This window comes from Choristoneura fumiferana, chromosome 5, assembly GCF_025370935.1.
Source record: "Choristoneura fumiferana chromosome 5, NRCan_CFum_1, whole genome shotgun sequence".
NCBI lineage: Eukaryota > Metazoa > Arthropoda > Insecta > Lepidoptera > Tortricidae > Choristoneura > Choristoneura fumiferana.
Genome location: NC_133476.1, coordinates 17,652,379 through 17,671,108, shown reverse-complemented (window position 1 = coordinate 17,671,108; position 18,730 = coordinate 17,652,379). Strand labels below are relative to the sequence as shown.

General features: G+C 36.3%; 1 pseudogene; it reads right to left on the bottom strand.

Annotated features, from left to right (window-relative positions):
- Positions 1-18,730, bottom strand: part of LOC141428286 (nitric oxide synthase-like) — a 72,916-nt pseudogene that overhangs the window by 10,883 nt on the left and 43,303 nt on the right.

Sequence of the window (18,730 nt, the reverse complement as noted above, 5' to 3'; positions counted from 1 at the left end):
TTGCATTACGATGTCACTGGGTATCTCGAAGAATTCCGGCTCTTTGCCATCGGCTTGCAGCACTAGTGGCAGAATGTCCCACTGTGTTCTTTCTGGCTTCCATCCAAGTCTCATGCAAATCTAGACAAAACAATACAATAGTAATCGTCAACAAGCTACCATAGTTGCTCTCTGTATCCATAGGTTACTAGTTCATATCTGATTCGAAGGACCATGTTAAATTCGTAATTTGAACTGAGGAGATGGCTCGACAGTCCTGTAGGTTTGCACGCAGCAATTATTTTTTATTCGCACACCGACCTAAGACATCAAGAACATAAAATCATTGGCATCTATGATGAGAAAGAGGAAGGGGTTCATTTTTGTTAGCTCTCCTTAAAAAGCGCACTGAAAATTTATGTTGTGCTACCTACATTCGTCAATAGCTGTCGTATCTGGGACGACATCGACCCATTCTTTAGGAGTACACTTTACCATCAAAACATGAATGTGAAATTTATTTATAAACAATATAAATTATTTTATAACAATTCTTCTTATAATTTATGATAGTATATTGAAGCCTAAGGATGGACTTGGCTAGTTCTCATATAAGAATTATTATTAAGTACCTACTAAAGCAGTTATGGAAGATCCCTATGATCGATGGCTAGTTTCTACCAGCAAGCCAAATTGTCGGTAGAATAAAATAAGAACTTACAGCTTTACAACTTGCGAAGGTTATAAACATGAAACTAGCCAAGTCCAACGTTAGGCTTGAATATAAAATAGACGAACTTGGCATCCATTAGATCTCACTTCTTTTGTCTTTAAAGTCAACAATCAAGGCATATATATCATAACATTGAACTTGGCTCTCATTTCACATTTATATTTTGATGGGATGTCATTCATATTCATATTTATTTATTCATAAAATAAAAAAAAACATGTCAAATTATTAAGTTATGTACTTACGTTACTTTTCGTACAGAAATAATTTAATTTAAAAATTATAATAAAATGATAAAATTTTACTAGTAGTCTAACTTATTTCTTTGTATTCTACCATTTTTTTTATTAACAATTACCTATCTGGATACCAAATTTGAACTTTATAGGTCATCTGGAACTGGGTTAGAGTTTTGATCTACAGGTGAGTCAGTGGTAAAAATGACGATTTTTGGATGTTAATATGTAAATAACCGTTTGAGGTATATTTATGAAATTTAGAAGCACATTTATATATCTCACAAATTCCAATAAATGAGCCAAATTTGACATGTATATGTGAAATAGTTTTTGAGTTATGAGGGGGTCAAAAGTGGCTCCAAATGGTTTGGGTAAAATTACACACACACATAAATTCAAACATCACGCCTGTATTCCCAAATGGGGTAGGCAGAGCACACGAAACGTTACCGTTTCGGAGCCACTTTTAGCAATTTTAGGTTTAAAGTTTGACAAAAACGGTACAATAGTGACAGGTTGCTAGCCTGTCGCCTACGGTATACCTTAACCTATATCCGTAGTCGCCTCTTACGACATCCATGGAAGAAATGGAGAGGTGTAATTCTAACCCGATACCACACGGTGTAAAATTACACACTTGCAATTTATACAATGACATAGTTCTGTTAGCTCGAACTTGGCTTGACACGCTACCGCGTGTCTAGATACTCGACCTACAAGCATAGTTACAGCAACTAGCAACTGCCGTCGTAAACATGGATCTCTCTTAGTGCTAATACCGAACACGATCGACCGTATTATTAATCGCGTAAGAATGTGTAGGTAAAAATGCTCGTGCGCAGTAAAATTGACTGAAGGCAGCCGTGACCAAAGAGGCAGCCGTGACCAAAGAAGTTTGCCCGTAAGGTATGGTTGTACACCTGCACCCCATTACAGTATATTTTTCCATGCCTATATATCATTAGCACCTTTAAAATTAGCTCAAATCATCCGAAACCCGATTTTCGATTTGCATACCCGCCTCTAATTAATTGCCTATTGGTTGTTAATTAGATTCTCACCTGTGTGAATTCGATGTAGTTCGGGTCACCCAGAGTGGAGCCATCGGGTTGTCTGTATCCAGCATAGCTAACCAGCTGCGAGTTCCATATCCTGTAGTCATGCTTGCCATCTGTACGTTGCGGGAATACGGTGATTGCCGATCTACGGAAAGTAAGGATTGTAAAGTTAACCCTTTTACTTTTTTGATTTACTGGAGCATACTACCACAGAATCAAAAGCAGCTATCGAATATATACCTGACAAAGAATATCTTTAAAGCTAGTCGTATTTTTACCCGACTGCGAAGAAGGAGGGTTATGTGTTTGACGCGTATGTATGTAGGTATGTATGTCTATTCCTATGTCCTCTCGTAACTACTCAACAGCTGAACCGATTTTGATAAATGATACGTCATTGGATTTGTCTAATGACGTAAGGGACACTGGGTACATGAAATTCTTAAAAATAAAAATGGCGGATTTTTGACGCCATATTGTAAGTTTTCAAAAAATGTTTTTTATTCAAACAGAGTGGGGTATCAAATGAAAGGTAATATTTAGCCCATTCGAATATACAGGGTGGATTTCGACGAGGACCTTTGCGGAACTGGCAGATAGTTCAACCTTAGCACTATATTTCCCCCATAGGAACTATGGAAATAACATGTTACCGTTTCAAGTTATAGCCAAACATTCATACCAAAAACTACTTTGTGCCAACCTAGTGGCTGGGTCAATGTTCTTACTTGTAAACAATCTTTAGACGTCAGGATATTACGTTAATATGTTGCCATTTGCCCATTTTTAGGTCTTCGTGCAACGCTAAAAAAATCGTTGCATTTGCAGAGGTGATTGTCTCTGGAGTATTTATGTAATTTCTTAGTTAATAATTCTAACCACAACAAATAACTCACATGACATGACATGACATGACACTGACATTCACTCGAATGTACTCAATTGTCATAAACAATTAAAGAAGATAGTAACCTCTTTCATCATAAATAAAATGTCTCTGTTTACCTACCTAAACTGAATTGAAATTGTTCCCTGGTTGATCAGCAATTCATACAATTGGCTGTCCTTGTTTTTTTTTATTTTATTTGGTTATCGCCAAAAAATTAACACTTAACAATATTTGACGGATATTGCACTAAAGTTGTAGTAATAGGTTGTCATAGGACTCTTCATTCGCCGAGCCGAGATAGAACCAACGCATTTTCTACAACTATCGAAACTCTTTACATGATTGAAAAATCGATCATAAACATATCATAAATATGATGTTTGAATGAAATTGACATTTTGCTTCCTATACATGAAAATGCCTTTGTTAGATGCACGTGGACTTATGTTATACGCGAGCTACAATCATAATGCGGTTGAAGCTTTACCGTTACAGGGAAACATATCCAACCACACTTTAAGTTAGCTACTTAACAAAGTTCTAGCCCACTAGACTTGTTTTTTCTTCTTTTTAGTATTTTTTACAATGAAAATTGTGACTAATTACAAAGTTGATAAGGTTCAGTTTCCAACTCAATGCAAGTGGTTGCTAAATCGCCTCTACCTTATTATGGGTTAAGCAAATAACGTCACCATCACCATCATCATCATACATCCGTAGGTCGTTCACTTTTGGACATAGGAATCCCCCACAGTGTAGTGTATTAATATCACTAATTACTAATAGCAGTAGTGAAAAAAAATCTCTACCGTACAAAAAGGAAATATCCCTGAAGTCTTATCCTTGAGGGGATTTCTGTGTTGTACTCGTATGTGGTAGTATTTCTTGAATGAGCAATTCATCGTATAAACGACCTTGGAATTGAAGAACTTTTACTGAACTTTTTAATTAATGGGTTATACCCTTGCCAACAATACTGATCTGCAAGTCATTTATCCCAATACGATGATGTAAGAAGGCGGGACTATAAATATGATTAATATCGGTATCTCATATTTTATCTCGATACTGCGTCGTTTTATCATGATCTGGCCCTGTTCGGCTCCTTAGATGTTTGAAGTGATTTGTGGGGACTGACATTGAGTCCAATGAATAGAGATCTTACCGAATATTTCCTTTATTTGTTGCGTATTTGATGTGAGTACAAAGAGCCTCGAACATGCCCTTCGCGGTGGTTACTTCTCGGCAGTCGAAAACCTGGATAAAAAAATATTTTCATTAACATGAATATGAAGTACTTATAAACTATACTTATATGATCACTTTTTGTCGGTCCATCTGTCTGTCAGGACCTTTTTTTCAGGAACGCGAGGAGGTATCAAGCTGAAATATGAACACTCAGACCTACCTGCTCCGTCAATCAAAAGATAGTCATTAAACAAGGTGTTTCCATACAAATTGCCGGGGAATCAAAATCTATAGAGTATTTTTAGCTATCTTAGAAACTTGAAATTGATTATGAAGGTTTTTACGAGTATAGCACGTCCAGTCCAATAAGAAAAGTAGGTATGAAAATCTTATTTCATGTCAATAGCCAATCTAAAATGACCCCATATTACGTACACCCTGCTTACGAGCAGGGCTTTGCCAATACTGGATTTTCATAGATACGTATTGTATGGTCAAGGACTTCAATTCATGAGCCACCATGGAACCAGAGGCCGTATTGCCTGACGTTTCTAACGCTCGTGATCGCAATCAAATTACGGTTTTCGTATGTAACGCAATTGACCCTTGAAATGTTCATAAATAAAAGCTCACTCAGAAAAAATATCGATTTTAGGGTGTAGGATTTTTAAAAGTAGTGAAGACTTTTTTCTTGTGCCGCTAATATATTTTTATGTTGAAAATGATTTTGCAGCCTTTTGAACGCATTTGTGAGTTTACGGCGCGGCACATGAAGAAGACTCGAGTTTCAAACTGGCAGCGAATGTGTTAAAAAGTTATAAAAATACCATGTAAAGATAAACTTTAAACCGTTTCACATCCTCAGGCAAGCCACAATACGGAATGTTTAAATTTTCGTCTGACTCGAGACGTAATGTACCTAATGGTGTCCCATCTCAGTCTCGAGACGTAATGTACCTAATGTGTCATCTCAGTCTCGTTATAAGTTGTCTTCTTTAACTTTGTAATCCTAATTAAAACTTTACATGTGTTCTTTGCGGTTAACTCAAAGAATGTACACACAATCTGCTTGTTGAATTATATTCGTGATTGAAGCAAAAACTCCTCAAAATGGAAGGCTCAATAATAAAGCTAGGCATTAACTGTTTTAATGTACACACTGACGAGGAAAAATGGCGACACACTTTTAAAACAAATTTGCATTTATCTGTAGTTATTTACTTATTTGACAATTGATTTTAATCGATCATGTTATGCTACTAAGTTAAACTCGTTACAGTGATATTCAGAAACTCGAAAATCCGTCGTTTTCATGTTTGATTGGTACAAAATTGGGTTTTACAAATAATACTGCGTTGTGCTCATGGAAAGAATTAGGTACTAAATTTTGTGAAGGCTGCCACAGTACACTCTAAAAACATTAAGTTCCTGTTAAAACAGATGTATAATGACGTCTCTGTTTAGACAAAGAAAATAAACAAAGACGGCATCGTAGATATCTGTCACATAAGAACAGGAACTCAGAGAATGGTGAAACAGGGTGTAAGTGGGCAAGTTAATTTAACCTCGCTAGCGTGCTATTATGAGATGCCGGCTTCATATATCAGTTGACTCCACCATGATTTGCGGTGTGCCCTGCGGTCCGGGGTTTCCCACGGGAACTCGTTGCTACCTAAGGGTTGCCTGGATTAATAATTAGCTGCCCTTTGCTAATTATGTATCTGATTACTACTCAAAACTTTGAAAGATACTAACGTATGTTTAGGTTAATTTTAAGTGGCATGTTGTATTTATGGCCTAAACAAAAACCATTTAGAGTTAAAGAGTTAGAATTAAATATTTGTCACTATTACTGCCAAGCCGTGGTGGATTAGTGATTTAGGTAATCTATGTCCTCTCAAGCAAGAAGATCGTGGGTTCAAACTCGGACCTCTGAGTTTTTCGAAATTCATGTACGAAATTACATTTGGAATTTACCGCGAGTTTTATGATGAAGGAAAACATCGTGAGGAAACTTGCGCATACCTGCGAGGCAATTCTATGATGTGTGATGCTGGATGCACTAGACCCGCACAGCCCAAGCCCTTTGAGAGGAGGCTATGCCCAGCAGTGGAACGTATAAAGACTGAGATGTTAAACTAACCTGTAATTTCTTCCACTGTATCCGCCCGATGCACCGCGAAGCATTGCGCCACGCCAGCTTGGTGCCAAATACCAGTTCAGTATAAGTCAGGTCATATGACCCTCTTTTCTCCAGCTCACTCTTGACTTCCTTCAGCCTGGCACTGTGAGCTTCTGAGTTCTCTCTATAAAAATACCACTTTGTAAAACAAACTTTTCAGTTTAATTCCATAAGTTGAAAAACCATATTGGCCAAATGAGGGTACTTTTAATGTTTGCAAAGTATCTATAGTACCATTAGCATTCTGGCTTTCCGCTACGTTTAACTCGTCTTATTTGTTTTAAGTTTTTGCTAATACCTTTTAGCTGCTCTGTTTTGAATAAGAAATGCAAAATACGAACATTTTATTGAACTTTAAAGTTGAATTTAACATTTTCTCCATAAAGAGATAAAAATTTGGATTATTCGCGGTAGGTAGTCCTTTCGCTTGTTCCTTCGAAGGGACTGCTGCGAATAATACATATTGGAGTACAAAAAAAACGCAATTGTTCCTTCAGAGAATAATCCAAAATATCATATACTCGTAGGTACAGTCACGTCTAAAAGTATGTATACACAAAAAAAATTGAAAAATATGTAGCCACACATTTTCATCATAAATATGTATCTATTACTGACACCAAAAATTGTATTCATTAAACTTTTTCAGTATTATGTAATCACAAAATGCTTCAGAAAGTTGCATACTTAAATAAATTCCATTTAAATGTATCCACCTCGTAGGCAAAAATAAGTATACATGAATGGGTTCCATATACATATAACCACACCAATTTGGCAAATATTTGTATACGCCGTTTGATTCATAAATATGTATCCAGACTGCAACAACAAACCTTGTCTGACTGGCATAGAATCGTAAGTTGTATATTTAACTGATTTGACAATTCACGAAAACAGTGCGGACTTGTCACTGCATACGTCTATCTCACGATTATTCTATGACGCACGTTGTAAACATTGAGTATTTCAGTTTAGGGTCATTCTCAGAAAGGTGCACTAAGCATTTTTTTGTTTTTATTTTAATTATATTGTTAATTGTTAGTGGTAGAGCCGCACTGTAGCCAGTTCTTGGTTTGCAGTACGAATGGGCGGGCTCGACCGGGGTAGTACCACACTCTCACAGAATATCGACGTGAAGCAGGAGCTGGCTAGTCCTGCTACTGTGTTTCGTACGATGAGTGAGAGATCTATAATTAAAATTACAATGATTAAAGATTGCAAATTATAGATGCTTCAGTGGATCTGTCCTCAGTGGATGACCCGAACAACTTGATCGCTTTGGCTTAGTCGATATTAATGACCACTCTGGACGTTTCCAAGTATTTTGGTGATCTTGATGGTGTATAAAAAATTAAATATATCCATACCAAATTTCATCCAGCTCACTCCAGTCAGTTCATCCCCCATTTTCTCCCCTTAAGGGTTGCTTTTGGAGATAAAAACTAAGTACCCTATGTTCAGCCCCTTGACAGTCGAAACCAGTCGGTTTCGACGTGATACCGGAACAGACAGAGTTACTTTCAATTCATCACTCCATAGTATAAAACAAAGTCGCTTTTTTTGTCTGTACGCTTAGATCTTTCAAACTACGCAACGGATTTTGATGCGGTTTTCACAAATAAATAGTGTGATTCACGGTGTCTATGTATACCGTAACCGTGTTGTGCCGGAACGGGTCACCAGTATATAATATTATTTTAATGGAGTATGGATTCGTAGTATGTATGTCCCTGCCCGCATGCAGGTTACGAAAGAGACAGACATGTAATCTTAACAAAACAGTAATTCTTCAAAACGAATCAAAATATCAAATCGTGTTTACATATTTATGAATCAAACGGCGTATACAAATATTTGCCAAATTGGTGTGGTTATATGTATATGGAACCCATTCATGTATACTTATTTTGCCTACGAGGTGGATACATTTAAATGGAATTTATTTAAGTATGCAACTTTCTGAAGCATTTTGTGATTACATAATACTGAAAAAGTTTAATGAATACAATTTTTTGGTGTCAGTAATAGATAAATATTTTTGATACAATGTATGACTACATATTTATGCAACCTTGTTTTTGTATACATATTTTTAGACGTGACTGTACATACATAGGAATTAACTATTATGGTCATGAATAGAAGGAAAATTAAAATGTTTATTCAATTAGTAAGTAAAGGCAATTAGTCAGGAAAACAATTAAAGCAAAATAATATTAGTAGGTAATTCAATAAGGTAAATAGATAATCCAATGACCGCAGAATGCTTCCGCCTTAGAGAATGAATCCGGAAAGTACCTTTAACGGACAATAAAGTGGTAATTTATGATACTAATTAATTTTAAATGCTTTTGAATCAAGTGTCCAGTTTTTGACACAAATTTTACAATTGTAATCCTTTTTTATGAGTATAAATTTACAGTATCAGCATGTTTTATCTTACTATTAAAAGGCGATGATGTTACAGATGTACTGTCTGTGTATGAAACTGATGATAAGCACACCGACCGAATAGTGTCCTGTACCCTTAGTGTAAGTTTTCGGTTACAAAATACGTCTCGATCGCGTTCGCGTTTAAATCTCAATTTATATGGTAACAGGAACAGCGCCTCTAGCGGAACGTTTGCAATGTTCGTGTTTCCATACAAATCGGATGAAGACGTATTTTGTAACCGAAAACTTACACTAAGGGCACTGTTGTAGTAAGGTTTCAAAGTAAAAGTCATGGTGACATCGCATTGCTTGACAAGAGAATTCATTATGATACTTACTGTGAAAACGTACCTTGTTGGGTCAGGCATCAAATAGGTTTCTAATTAGATAGTACAACAACTTATTTATACTTATTTTTAACTGATCTTCTGAATAGTGACCTATTGATTTCGTGTATTTCTCAAAAAGTTGTCCCTTTTCAATTTTTAAATTGACCAATTATCAAAATAAATCTGACGCTATTTCAACACAAAATATAAGTAATAATTGTGTTTAAAAAACATAGTGGTAAAGGTGATAAAAAGTCAGATTATCTTTGTTGTTGGATTCAATAGAAAGTTTCGATGTAGTTACAAAATTACGATTTTTTCGTCACAAAATGTTGGATGTTTTATGCAGTTTATGCTTTATGATATCGTCCTTAGTGTTAATAATTTTTTGACAAAACTGATTTCTTGTCAATTTCGTGACGGGACAACTTTTTGAGAAATACTTACTAATCATGTTAAATCTAATGAGTTTGTCACGTAGTTACAATCACCTGGATTAATATCTGCCACAGCGGAGCGTGCAAAAATATCTGACACGTCCAACCAGCCCTAGAAGAAGAGTCGTATTAAATATTAATGAACGCATTACTGTTTCAGATATTGATGTTGGTGAGTGTACAGTCACCAGCATTAATATCTGCCACAGCGGAGCGTGCAAAAATATCTGACACGTCCTTCCGGCTCTAGAAATAGTCGTATCAGATATTTATGCACGCTTGTTGTGTCAGATTTGGTGCTGGTGACTGTACAAGGTCGAGTATTGTTAAATTAGATAATATGCAAAGTTCTTTTAAGTACCTGCGTATAGAAGCGTAGTACTCCCTCAGGAACCTCTCTGCCTCGATATAGACTTCGTTTACCGGGCGGGGCGTGTTGCCGCGACCGGGTATGTCGATCATGCTGCCGTGGCAGACGTTGTTCACACATCTTGAGTCCTGAAATTACAATATATAATAAGTTAAAAGGAGTAGTTTTATTTAGTAACAAAATATTTGTCGCTTTTTGCTTCTTTCCTATGCACCAATTTTTTTCAGGCTGGCTAGAAAAAATTGTACTTGTAGGTAGTGAGTGACTAGCAGAGTTACGTCTACTAAACGTCTGTACCTATTGGTTGAAATTGAATGAGATGACACTACTAGCATTAAGTATAGTGTTATAATAATAATGTATAGCGTACTAAATATTATTAAACCTATAGGTTAGACTAGACAGGTTTTGATGACAAGAGACTTTATTAAAACATTCCCTTTACCAATCAGGCACGGTACGTAGCGTTGAGTACCGTATGACATATCATTTCAACGTCATGAATACGTCGTCAAAGATACCTATAAAATAAAGTTGAAGTGACATGCTATTAAATTCGCAGCTACTTTGGGAGTTTCTCCATTACCTACTCATACCATCGCTTGTCAAATGTTTACATAATATTTAGCATATTCTTCACAACAATAGGAAGTTTTAAATGGGTTTGAAGATACATAATATACATTTTATTAGCTATTGCCCGCGACTTCGTTTGTAAAAAAAATATTTATCGTTATCAAGCAATTCTTCGGGATAAAAGAAAAATCTACCCTTTTGTTTGTTTTCATACGACTTGCGCCATTTTAAAATACCTATTGTAGGATTCACCGTTACTAATTCGTACTTCCCGTTTTCTTGAGTTTCAGTTTATAGCAATAACGGCCAAGTTCTCCAATTTAGTAGAATATTACTAAGTACTCGTTATCTTATATCCATCCACCTTTTGGCTTGGCTACTTATTCGACTTCACTCCTTTTATGGACAAATCATCTTCAATCGAAACATGGCACATTTTAAAACTTTTTTTTGAGATCATGCTCACCCTACGATGCGCCTGCCCCTTTCACTCACTTTGCGGTCTATCAGTACGTAGAGTGGAGTAAAATGTCTGCGGATGCATTTAGTGTACGCAAGCTTCATCATTAAAAAATTTAGGTAACCCGGTGGGAATCGAGTTATTAGTTACAGTGCCACGCTAGTTTCCTGCTATCTATTTACTTTATTCGCCTACTCGTATCGTACCTATCGTACAGTCAAGGGCAAAGATATCGACACGTCCAAAGTTACAAAAATATGTATACACGACTTTATGCACTTAACATTAAGGCCGTGTATACATTATTTTGAGATGGAGATGGGCAGGACACATAGCCAGAATGGATCACTGCCGCTGGGTGCGAGGAATACTGGAGTGGAGACCACGTGCCAACACCCGCGGTAGAGGAAGTCCTTCTAAGAGATGGACGAATGACATTCGGCAGCAAGCCGGCATTAACTGGATGAAGGTGGCAGGGGACAGACAGACGTGGAAACGTGAAGAGGAGGCCTACGTTCGAAGACGGACGCAACAAGGGCTGCTATAGATGGATAGATAGATACATATTTTTGCAACTTTGGCCGTGTCGAAATCTCTGCCCTTGACTGTACCTACAACCACACTTTGTAACATCGAAGGTTAATTTGTTAGGTAAACTATATTTGAAAGAAAGAAAGAAAGAAAGAAAATGCGTTTATTGCCAACAATTAGGTAGGTATAATAATGCATATTACACAAGAAGGGTACCTACTCTAAAAATTAAGTTAACTTACTAACTATATGCGGGTTCTATAAAAGTTCGTGAGACCTGCTTTCTAATGTAGGGATTAATGAACTTTATAAAATCCCGCCTTAACCTAAAAGTATCCCCGCATGCTACTCGACCCATTAAATTGCGCATTTGCCTAATTTGCTATTTCCTTGTGCATTTGCCTAAGCAGTAATTATTACCGATGACAGGTGGGATCAAAGTACCTACTTTCATTGTTTCGGACATGCGTGTAATCAAGCGTACGGACGCCTTCAATGGGCAATTATAGCTACACTGTAATACAACGTATTGTAATACTGCGGAGGCTGATCGATTTGCATCAGTGTAACTCAACTGGCTTTTGGATGTGGTTTGGTTCAAGTAAATTGTCTTATTGTCACACGTGCTTAAGTGATGCTTTTGGCCTCGTGAGTACTCGTGTACTAAAGGATAAATCGACGCGAAGAATTACTGCTTAATGTACAAGATTAAGTACACATTGTTTGATGATTAAAGTAAATTTTAAACATCTGTAATATTTATCAAAATTACTAATAAATTACTATGAAGCTTTGTGGTCCCTGGTTTAATCCCCCTTAGTAGTAAGTAGGTACAAGCTTTGTTTACATTGGGAGTGGGTGTTAAATTGTCTCATGGTATTTTATTTATTTATTTATAGTTCGGTAAAAAAATGAAAGTCATGGTGAATTTTTAGTCTACAATCAACAACTATCTAGAATCGTAAATTAACCCTATAGTGCAATATTTTATCTCAATCAGGCGTGCCGGTAAAAGCGTTTTGTGGTTCAGCGAGTCATGCAAACATAGCCGTGTTTAATAGATAAGATGAACTTGATTATATTATATGGTGAGTAATACAGCTATAAAATAATCTTACCATATTTTTATGAGCGGGCACGTAGAGCACGATAGAATCCCACTAATTTTATAAATGTGAAAGTTTGTATGAATGTATGGGTGCGTACGCTTTTTATTCCTTGGCGTTATAAAAGCTGGGACGGTTTTGACTGAAATTTGGCATGTCGATAGCTGCACTTTTGAAATAACGCATTGGCTACTTTTTATCCCGATATTTCTCCGGAATTCACGTAAAGTTCAAAAAATCTAGAGACATTAAATTTTGCTCGAGTGCACGTGCAATGAGGACCATGATGTAAATTTTGGAAATTCCCACAGAAATTCAATAAATCCTGGAATATCAGAACTGTGGCAATTTACGCGAGGAAAGCCGTGAGTAAAGACAATTACTGTTTAAATTATCTCGACGTTTCATCACATTGGCAGCGGCCATCGTTACAATTAGACAACAGGGGCTGTATTCTGGAACGGCGGTTTACGGTACGTGATTAATAAGACAGAGCCTCAGCACAAGGATGAATTGCTATTCGGCGTTGTATATAAAAATAAATAGCTGTGTGAGAAACTATTATTAAGAAAGGGATGCGTCTTAGTTTGCTATTGGGCAGCACATCATCATGATAGGGGTACCTATCAGTAGGTACTATTCAGCGGTATTAGTATTATTCGATGGACTATGTCATTTACGATTGACTAGAAACTAGGCCTTATTGTGTAACACGCTTGCAATCACAATCGTTTTCACCACTTGTTTCTGTCACACGGTATAAGATGAGGTTAGACAGAGTCCAGCGCGTTGGACAATACGGCGGACTACGGTCATTTCATTAAATTATGTATACGTCTAGCAAAATTAATGTACTCGCAGATCGGTTTTGTCGAATGATCACTTTGATTAAGTGTTTTTTGCAGCGCAGATAAGAAATAGATTAGTTGTAAACTCATCTCACTATCATTATTACAGCGCGCTGTCCAGATACTCGTTCTAGTAGATATTAGTGCGTAGTACTACGTATATAAGTAAACGGGCGTTTTCAGAAAAAGTTGTTGAAATTACTTTTTTTATACATTTGGATGAAAGTTCGTTCTCCTACTCAGAATCAGGAGCACTTTCGATTGCAATAGGAAAAAAAGTGTCCCCGGTTTTTAATATAATTTTGTGTTATTTACACTACCGCCACAGAAACGTGTATGAAAACGGTAACGTAATGGAATAAAAAATCTTGGGACACTTTTTTTCTCCTATAACAATTGAAAGTGCTCCTGATTCTGAGTAGGAAAACGAAATTTCATCCAAATCTATAAAAAAAGTAATTTCAACAACTTTTTCTGAAAACTCCCATTGGAAAAAAAATATTAACATAATTAACAAGCGTTGAGACAAGAGAAGTTAGTCAGTTTGTGTAACATTGCACTTAGATAGGTACAGTCACGTCTAAAAGTATGTATACACAAAAAAAATTGAAAATATGTAGCCACACATTTTCATCATAAATATGTATCTATTACTGACACCAAAAATTGTATTCATTAAACTGTTTCAGTATTATGTAATCACAAAATGCTTCAGAAAGTTGCATACTTAAATAAATTTCATTTAAATGTATCCACCTCGTAGGCAAAAATAAGTATACATGAATGGTTCCATATACATATAACCACACCAATTTGGCAAATATTTGTATACGCCGTTTGATTCATAAATATGTATCCAGACTGCAACAACAAACCTTGTCTGACTGGCATAGAATCGTAAGTTGTATATTTAACTGATTTGACAATTCACGAAAACAGTGCGGACTTGTCACTGCATACGTCTATCTCACGATTATTCTATGACGCACTTGACAGTCCTTAGATTGAATTGACTTGTAAATATTGAGTATTTCAGTTTAGGGTCATTCTCAGAAAGGTGCACTAAGCATTTTTTTGTTTTTATTTTAATTATATTGTTAATTGTTAGTGGTAGAGCCGCACTGTAGCCAGTTCTTGGTTTGCAGTACGAATGGGCGGGCTCGACCGGGGTAGTACCACACTCTCACAGAATATCGACGTGAAGCAGGAGCTGTCATTATCGTCCAAAAATGCATTATAAAAGCACTTAGTGCATATTCCAATAAACAATACCATTTCTTTTTCAAAGTTTAACATAAATGTTAAGTGTTCAAGTACATCCAGGAAAACATCTCGTAATACGAGTACACATTTGGGCAGAGGCAGCTGAAAAATCTTTGTTTTCCATGTTTTGATAAGGTTCCGTGATATATCTTGGGTATCATCGATTACGATAGCTGTAATTTTTTTAAAACACAATGAATATAAATAATTGGACAACAAGAGACATTTGCACTTGTCCACACTTCCAACACTTAACATTAAAAGTGAATAGATAAAGATGTATAGACTAAAGATAGAAAACACTACCTATTTGTAACTTCAGATAGGTATATATCGATGGCAGCAAAGTAGATACGGACATCTACATTTTTCAAAAATGCTTTTTTTACAAAAAATAACTTATTTCAACCATATCTATAACTCTGTTAAAAAAATATTTCAAATTTCAAAATAATGAAGAAAATTTGGCACGTAAAAGAAAACATCTACACTAGCTTTGAAAAAACATCGCAGTAGAAACGGACATTTGAATTTATCCGCTTTTACTTCGGAGCTTTGACAGGATGCTTGTGACGTCAATAAAGACACATGCCACTTGTCCGTTTATACGTCATACTTTTGCATATGTCTCAATCTACAAATTTATTATTTCTAATTTCTATGAGGAAATTATTTGTTTTCTTAAAATATTTAAACAAATAGATATATTACTAAACATTGGTTTCATACACTTGTTTGTTTTTTTATTTAGACAGCAAATGAATTAAAATTCTAAACCTAAGTAAGTACTTAAGTTTCTATTGCTTGCAGCTTACCGCTTTTTGGAAACGACACGCCTGAACAGATTTTGACTGATGATGACGAGCAATCTGTTTTTTCCTAATAGGTATATAAAGTAGTAGGTAGAATATCAATTATACTATTCATCATCAGCCAATAGCAGTCCGGACATAGGCCTCCCCCATAGACCGCCATTGCGCCCTGTCTTCGGCTAGACACATCCAGCTTTTACCACCAGCCTTTCGCAGATCGTCCCTCTACCTGAACGGAGGGCGTCTTGGACTACGTTTGCCGAGACGCGGTCTCCACTCAATATCTTCAGCGGTTGTCGGTGCTTCAACAGATATGACCCAGCCCACTGCCACTTCAAGTTGTTAATTCTATGAACTATGTCGATGACCTTAGTTCTGTGTCGGATAGTCTCGTTGCGGATTTTATCCTTCAGAAAAACTCCGAGCATAGCTCGTTCCATAGCTCGCAGAGCCGCGTTTCAGCTCCGTATATCATGACGGGTAGGACGCACTGGTTAAAAATTTCGTTTTCAGACATTACGGTATAATTGACGAAAAATCTCGACATAATTTCCGAATGCTGCCCAGTCCAGCTGAATCTTTCTCTTGGCCTCCTTCTCAAAGTTGTGTTCTACCTAAGGCTACTGTTACATACCTGCTGTACCTGTATGACACAGAAAAAGCATGCTTAATAGTAGCAAGCCGTGGTGGCCGAGTGGTTTGACCTATGGCCTCTCAAGCAGAGGATCGTGGGTTCAAACCCCGGCTCGCCGAGCCTCACCTCTGAGTTTTTCGGAATTCATGTGCGAAATTATATTTGAAATTTACCACGAGCTTTACGGTGAAGGAAAACATCGTGAGGAAACCTGCACAAACCTGCGAAGCGATTCAATGGTGTGTGTGAAGTTCCCAATCCGCACTGGGCCCGCGTGGGAACTACAGCCCAAGCCCTCTCATTCTGAGAGTAGGCCTGTGCCCAGCAGTGGGACGTATATAGGCTGGGATTATTATTATTATAATAGTAGCACGTCCTATGCACACATGCTAGTAAGTAGCATTGCTGAATAGTAGCATGCTTTCGTGCTAGTAACTAGCATGTGTTGGCTACCTTAACTGCAAAATCAGGCCGAGGTATGTGTACTCCGAAACAACATCAAGAAGATTTCCATTAACGATGACGGGCCTCTGATCCATGTGGCCATTGATGACAATTTTGGTATTATCCACATTCATTATAGCATTATATTGTTTATACTATTATAGTACATACTGTTTTATTTTTACAGTTTATATTGTTTTGTTTTGGGATATATTTTGTACGTTATTTTATTACTTGTACCTACTGTTGATTTATTTAATTTATTAGTGTAAAACTATAAAAAATAATTTAGTTTTTGAGTACGTAAAAACAATTATGAGTAAACAAAAATAAAACAAAAAAAAATATTTTTTATCACATATTTTGGGGTTTTTAACGAAATAAATGAATTTATATGATAGACAGCGATGAGGTGAGTGGTAGATAACTCATTTAATAATATGAATAAAATGATTAATGCAAAGTAAATAAAGACATCTACAAAATTTTATCAAAAAAAGGGTGAATACTCGTTACATGTTGTTTAGATTATCTCTAAACACTCCTCTAAGTTTTACCGGAGATTCTTACCTTAGCTTATTCGTTTTTTATAACGGAAAAGGCGTTTGTTTCATTACAACGCATAAACGGATATCAGGCAGATGTCTTCCTCTACGTTTTAGCTCTTTCAAAGTAAAAAAAGACATCTACAATTTTTCATTAAAATAATGTTACAGAAATAAAATCTGTTGAACAATCACCAAAGAACATTATTTAAATGCATCATAGAAAATTTCATAGCAATCAGTCCATTAATCTCAAAGTAGTCATTATTTTTTACTAAATACGCTCTCCTGTAAAATAGCTATTTTGTAGATGTCTTCTTTTACTTTGCTGCCATCGATATTATAAAAGAAAGTCACTGGCTTCATGGAAGAACTTCATTTTAAAATCAATATTACATATACTTATACTGTCAGTGCAAGATCGCATTTCTGTCATCGTCATTCAGAAGCTGTCTTCTATAATTAAAATTACAATGCTTAGATTGCAAATTATAGATGCTTCAGTGATCTGTCCTCAGTGGATGACCCGAACAACTTGATCGCTTTGGCTTAGTCGATATTAATGACCACTCTGGACGTTTCCAAGTATTTGGTGATCTTGATGGTGTACAAAAAATTAAATATATCCATACCAAATTTATCCAGCTCACTCCAGTCAGTTCATCCCCATTTTCTCCCCTTAAGGGTTGCTTTTGGAGATAAAAACTAAGTACCCTATGTTCAGACCCTTGACAGTCGAAACCAGTCGTTTCGACGTGATACCGGAACAGACAGAGTTACTTTCAATTCATCACTCCATAGTATAAACAAAGTCGCTTTTTTTGTCTGTACGCTTAGATCTTTCAAACTACGCAACGGATTTTGATGCGGTTTTCACAAATAAATAGTGTGATTCACGGTGTCTATGTATACCGTAACCGTGTTGTGCCGGACGGGTCACCAGTATATAATATTATTTTAATGGAGTATGGATTCGTAGTATGTATGTCCCTGCCCGCATGCAGGTTACGAAAGAGACAGACATGTAATCTTAACAAACAGTAATTCTTCAAAACGAATCAAAATATCAAATCGTGTTTACATATTTATGAATCAAACGGTGTATACAAATATTTGCCAAATTGGTGTGGTTATATGTATATGGAACCCATTCATGTATACTTATTTTTGCCTACGAGATGGATACATTTAAATGGAATTTATTTAAGTATGCAACTTTCTGAAGCATTTTGTGATTACATAATACTGAAAAGTTTAATGAATACAATTTTTGGTGTCTCAGTAATAGATAATATTTTTGATACAATGTATGACTACATATTTATGCAACCTTGTTTTTGTATACATATTTTTAGACGTGACTGTACCATAATTATTCTGTGATACCATCTCAAATATCATTCTGTCATTTTGGGCTTGGGAAAATTTTGCTACAACGACGAGAAACGCGAGGAGTGTTAGGTAAAATTGGCTACGGCGCGCGAGTCGTGCGAGCGAAGCGAATGGACTGCGGCAGCGGCCAGCGAAACGGCTAAAACCAAACTAAGTTACTAATCTACGTAATAGTTTCATCAAATTTAGATATATATCTTCGGGATGATTGTAATTAGGTGGTATGTACCTAATACTTCGAGATTTAAAACTTTCAGTCAATAAAAAAATGTAATGTTT